Below are 6,749 nucleotides of genomic sequence, written 5' to 3' on the forward strand. Positions count from 1 at the left end.
ACTCGCTGGTCATGGCAAACACTCTTTTACAACAGCCCAAAAGGAGACTCTACATATGGACACCACCAGATGGTCAATAGCAAAATTAGATTGATTATATACTTTGCAGCCAAAAGTGGAGAAGCTCTATACAGTCAGTTAAAACAAGACCTGGAGTTGATTGCGGCTCAGATCATAAGACTCTTATTGCAAAATTTAGACTTAAATTGAAAAAAAGTAGTGAAAACTATCAGACTGTATAGGTATGATCTAAATAACGTCCCTTCTGAGCAATGCAAAGAATGAGAAGACAACAATAGAATGTGAAAGACAAGACATTTCTTCAAAAAAATCAGAGATATCAAGGGAAAGTTTCATGCAAAAATGGGCATGATAAAACCCAAAATGGTAGGGACTTAACATAAGTTGAAGAAATTAAAAAGAGGAGGCAAGAATATATTAAAAAAAACTATACAAGAAAGATCTTAACATTACCAGTAACCATGATGCTTTGGCTACTGATTTTGAGCCAGACAGTCTGGAAAATGAAATCAAGTGGACCTCAGGAAGCATTGCTAACAAAAAGCCTAGTGGAGGTGATGGAAATCCAGTTAAACTATGTAAAATTCTAAACGATGCTGCTGCTAAAGTGCTGAATATGCTAGCAAATTTGGAAAATACAACAGTGGTCACTGGATTGGAAAAGATCAGTTTATGTCCCAACCCTAAAGAAGGGCAGTGCCAAAGAATGTTCAAATTACTGAACAACTGAACTCATTTCATACACCAGCAAGGTAATGCTTAAGATTCTACAAGCTAGGCTTTGGCAATATGTGAACCAAGAATTACTAGAAGAACAGGTTGCTTTTTGAAGACGTTGAGGAACTAGAGAACAAACTGCCAACATTCTTTGAATTATGGAAAAACCAAGGGAGTTCAAGAAAAAAAAACAAACCCCACAACATCTACTTCTTCTTCATTGAGTACATTAAAGTCTTTGATTTTGTGGATCACAACAAAATGTGCTAAGTCCTCAAAGAGTTGGGAATACCAGATCATCTTACTTGTCTCTTGAGGAACCTGTGTGAGGGTCAAGAAGCAATAGTTAGAATCGAACATGATCTGATTGGTTTAAGATTGGAAAAGAAGTATAAGACTATATGTTGTCACCTTATTTAACTTGTATGCAGAGTACATCATGCAAAATGTCAGGTTGGATGATTCAAAAGCTGGAATTAAGGTTGCTAGTACAAATATTTACAATCCCAAATATGCAGATGAAACCAATCTGATAGCAGAAAGTGAAGAAGAATTCAGAACCCTTTTGAGGAGGGTGAAAGAGAAGATTGCAAAAGCTAGCTTGATATTTAACAGCCCCAAACCCTAAGATCTTGGCCACTGACCCCAGCACTTACTGTCAGGAAAGAGGGAGAAAAAACAGAAGAAGTGTCAGATTTTATATTCTTGGGCTCAAAGATCACAGCAGATGTGACTGCAGTCATGAAATTAAAAGACACTGGCTCCTTGGAAGGAAAACTATGGCAAATCTGGATGACCACTAAAAAGCAGAGACATCACCTTGCCAACAAAGGAGAATATAGTCAAACTTAGTCTTTCCAGTACCAATGTATGGCTGTGAAAGTTGAACTATAAAGAAAGCAAAGCACCACGGAATTGATGCTTTTGAATTATGGTGTTGGAGAAGACTTTTGAAAGTCTGTTAGGCATCAAGGAGATCAAATCAGTCAACACTCAAAGAAATTAATTCTTGCTCTTCATTGGAAGGACAAATACTGAAGCTGAAGCTGAAATACTTTGGCCACATAATGAGAAGACAAGACTTGCTGTAAAAGACCCAGATGTTGGGAAAGACTGAAGGCAAAAAGAAAAGGGTATGGCAGAGGACCAAATAGATAGTGTCATGAAAGCAAGGAAGATGAATTTGGGAGATAGGGAAAGACAGAAGTGCCTGGTGTGCTATGGTCTATAGGGTCAGGATGAGCTAGACAACTGAACAACACAAACAACATTATAATCATGATAATTATTATCCAGTCTCTCACAAGGAAAGAGGATAAGGACGGTGAGTGGACCTAGGGAAGGGGGAGCAAAAGGGGGATGTTGCCTTGGTTGAAGAGGAGACAGACACATTGAAATCCAATTCACAAGGAGACCTATGGTTTTGTTCAGGGACAGTATGTACTGTGGGAGACTTCTTCCTTGAATAACAGTTACGCTTTCCAGAAGCAAATCTTGTTTATGGGAACCCATTATGGGACCATGATAGACTGTGGAAAATATAGGTCCTAATATTGAACCCATCCTAAATAAAAGTTTTAATATATTGCTGTAGCCCCATTGCTATGTTTTACTTAATATTTTTGCATCAGGATTAATTAATGACTTTGCTCTATAATTTTGTTCTTTATTTCTCCCTGGTTTGGGTATCAGGATCACATTTATCTCATATTAAGAGTTTGGTAATATTTCTTCTCTCTGCTGTTTTGAACAGTTTATGTGATATAGGATTAATTGTTCTTTTAATGTTTGGAAGAATTAATTTGTAGGTCCATCTGTACCTTTTTTCCCTTTGAGAGTTCATTTATAGCTTTTTCAATTTATTTTTCTGAAATCAGATTGTTTAAATTTTCTATTTCCTGCTATGCTAATTGGAATATTTTATATTTTTAAAATATTCATCTATTTTATTTAAGGTTTCATTGTTGTTGTCATATAATAGCCTGCTGGTATATCTGTGAGCCTTAAGTCTTTTCCCACTCCAGTCCTTTCTCCATTCAACCACTAACGTGATTTTCCTAAAGCATGGGTCCAACCATGGCGCTGAACCACTCATCAAAATCTAGTGGTTCCCTCTTACTGCTAGGATCAATTACAAAATTCTCTGTTTGGCATTCAAAGCCTTTTATAACCCAGGTCCCTCCCACCTTTCCAGTCTTCTTATACCTTACTCCCCAACAAGTACGATTTGATTCTGTGACATTGGCTACTTCATGAACAAGACACACCACCTCTCAGTTCTGGGCTTCCCCCATGTCTAGAATTTTTCAACTTGCTTGGTATATATTTGCTTGCATGTTGTCTCCCTTATTAGATTGTAAGCTCTTTGGGGGCAGGGATTGTCTTTTTCCTCTTTTTGTATCTTTAGCACTTAGTACAATGCTGCACATAGTAGACTCTTAATATTTATTGAATTGAAATATATTTGTTGTCAATAATTTATGATAATCCTACTTACTTATTCTCCATTGTGAATTCTCCCTCCTAATTTTTAATTTTGGTAACTTGGCTTTCCTTTTACCCCCCTGTGTAATCAAATTACTTAATTGGTTTGTCTATTTTACTGGTCTTTTTAAAAAAATGGCTCTTTTTAATTCATCTCAATAGTCTTTTTGTTTTAAATTTTATCTCTTTTCATTTTCAGGATTTGTACTTTTATGCTTGTTAGGAGATTATTAAGACTTTCATTCTTTGTATGTACATCCTGAGCTTTGCATGGTGACTTTCATATGAAAGCTGAATAATGAATTTTTTTCAGTGCTAAGCTTCAAGTCAGCTTTTACAATCTTCTTTTTCACCCTCATCAAGAGGCTTCTTAAATCTTCACTTTCTGCCATCAGAGTGGTATCATCTAATATCTGAGATTATAGATATTTCTATCATTAGGGCAGTACAAAGTGCTATGGGGGGCCCATGGGAAGGAGAGACCACATTTGGTGACTGATCAGGTAAGGCTTCCTGGAAGACAAGTCATTTGAATTGGACTTCAAAAAATGGGTTGACCAGCAGAAATTGCAGGGAGATCATTTTGAGTGAAAGAACAGTATGAACCAGGCAGTCAGTCAACTATTTGGGGAACAGTCTTTGGAGCATGGAAAGCTATAGTGTTCATTGAGCTATAGGCTGGAAGAGTATGTCTTGGACTTGATTTTGTTGACAATGAGAAGCTATTAAAGATTTCTGAGTAGAGATTGTTTGGGATGAAAAACCTCATTCAAAATTTAATCAAGAACACAGAGATCTCTTAGAATAAGATCAGGAATTTATTCTCTTCCCCTAGGAGAAGAGAGTGGTTTTCCCCATGATTGGTCATGAAGAAGAGGTGCGCAATGTGGGGTGAAGAGGGTTTTTAAACCCTAACGCAGTCAAGCCCCCCTTCCCTGACTGTCCCACCTTTCATTGGTTGAGAGGTGGGCTCAAGTCTCTGCTCGAAAATCTTCCCCAATGGCACATAACAGGGGAAACCTGCCACTATCCTTCAGTGGCTGAGAGATTAATGCTGATTGATAGCAAGGGAGGGGGAGGGAGAAAGGTGGCCAGGGCAGTAGTAAAGAAGAGTGGAGGTCAAAAAAGACTCTTGAAAGGGCTTGCTGCTGATTGACAGCAGAAGTGAAGGGGGGAAGGGTGGAAGGGTGAAGTAGACAGTCAGAACTAAAGATCCATTCTGAGAAGTTTTCAAGTTTTCATTCCCGAGACAAGACTAATATAGGATGGGTTGTAATAAAGCATGGCAGAGTGGAAAGGGGCACTAGATCTGGAACCAAAGGGCCAGAGAGAGTTGGAATCCTGACTCTGTCATTACCCAGCTGTGTGATTTTGGATAAGTCACTTAATCTCTATGAGCCTCAGTTTCCTCACCTATAAAAATCAGGGGGTTTAACTAGATTGGAGGTTCTTTACTGGGGTTCTTACTTTTAAAAAACATTGTGATAATTAACATTATTCTCACGAGTGATCCACTGGCTCTCCCAGACTGCCAAAGGAGGTCATGACACACATGATACAATACTAAGAACTCTGAGGGCCCTTTCCTGTATAATAAACCTATGATTCTATAACAAATTCCAAGCCTGCTGTGGTCCACCATACCATGAATGACCTCTCTACAGCCTTTTGACACTATGGACCACATTCTATGCCTTGATACTCTCTTCTCTCTAGGTTTTCAGGCTACCACTCTCTCCTGGTTTTCCTTTACAAATCTGACTGCCCTCGTCAGTCTCCTCCTTCCTCTGAGGCTTGGCATTCAAAGCCCGTCATAACCTAGCTCTCTCCATCCTTTCTAGTCTTAGAAAGCATCTTTCATGCCTTACTCTCCTCCCCCATACTCTTCAATCCAGTGACATCCGCCTACTGGCCATTCCATGAAGAAGACACTACATATCTTAGTCTTGGACATTTTTACTGATTGTCCCTCATGCCTGGAATGTTCTTCCCCCCTTACCTCTGCCTATGGACTTCCTTAAGTCCCAACTAAAATCCTCTCTTCTGCAGGAAGCCTTTCTCAACTCCTCTTAATTCTAGCGTCTTCCTTTTGTTTGTTTTCTACCTATATCTACCAATTGTATAGAATTTGTACACATTTGTTTGCTTATTCTCTCCCCCATTAGATTATAAGCTACTTGACTGCAGACTGTCTTTTTTCCTCTTTTTGTATCCCAAGCACTTAGCACAATGCCTGGAACATAAAAGGTGCATAATAAATGTTTGCTTACTGACGAAGAGAAGGTAGGACAAAGAGTTGTCTAGGTAAATGAGGCCTCCGTGGTCTAGAAAGAGAAACAAGGAGTGGCTGAACAAGCTGTGGTCTAAGAATGCAATACTATTGTGCATAAGAAATGATGAGCAGGCAGACTTCAGAAAAATCTGGAAAGATTTATATGAACTGATGCTGAGTGAAATGAGCAGAACTAGAACACTGTACACAGTAATAGCCACTGTGTGCGATGACTGACTTTGGTAGACTTAGCTCTTCTCAGCAATGCAAGGATCTAAGATAACTCCAAAAGATTCACAATGGAAAATGCTATCCACATCCAGAGAAAGAAATTTGGAGTCTGCATGTTGATGGAAGCATACAATTTGCTCTCCTTTTCTTTTGTGGTTTTGTTTTGTTTCTTTCTCTCTCATAGTTCCTTCCATTAGTTTTAACTTTTCTTTAGATCATGGCTAATGTGAAAATATGTTTAATATGAATGTATAAGTAGGGCCTGTATCAGATTGCATGCTGTCTTGGGAGGGCGGAGGAGAGAGAAGGGGAGAAAATTAAAAACTCAAACTCTTATGGAAGTGAATATTGAAAACTAAAAATAAATAAATTATAAAAACCAAAGAAAAACAAAAAAGTCTGAAGTTAAGAGTAGGTTAGGGGTGGGGGGAGCTACAGGGCAGTTTTAGCCATATTGAGTTTGAGGTGCTGGTGAGAGATATCCAGGTAGAAATCATTCATATGTTTCTATTCCGTCATGGAATAGAAAATTACTTCTTATCGCAGCATCCATTGCCTTCCTAATTAAGTTAGCTTAAGTCATTATTACAACTAGTTTACCTCCCCTAAACACACATAGAGTGTCAGGAGGAAAGAAATGGAGAAGTGTATGGAGGTTGTTACATGAATTTAGCCAAGAGGATCAGTTCTATTTTAGATAACTGAGGTGGATAATTTACTTAAGATCTTTTAAAAAATGATAACAATAGTAAAACATTAATATAGCACTTCAAGGTTAACAGTATTTTGTAAGCATTAGCCTTGTCAAGCTAGGTAAAAAATATTATCCTCTTTTTAACAGGTAAGCCAGGATTGCAGCCCAAACTTACTGACTTCAAGTTGTGTGTATGTGGGGGGGGGGGGGGGGGGACCTCTCAAAAAGAAAACAATATGTTTTTTTTTTTTTTTTTACCGGCCCCCCCCCCCCCCCGTTTTTCCCTGTTGTAACAAAAACAACAAAAGGGTTTTTAAATCACAAAAGAGG

The sequence above is a fragment of the Petaurus breviceps genome, unplaced genomic scaffold (assembly GCF_028583685.1).
Source record: "Petaurus breviceps papuanus isolate PSGF00001 unplaced genomic scaffold, PetGlider_PUasm1.0 90762, whole genome shotgun sequence".
In the NCBI taxonomy this organism is placed as follows: Eukaryota; Metazoa; Chordata; class Mammalia; order Diprotodontia; family Petauridae; genus Petaurus; species Petaurus breviceps.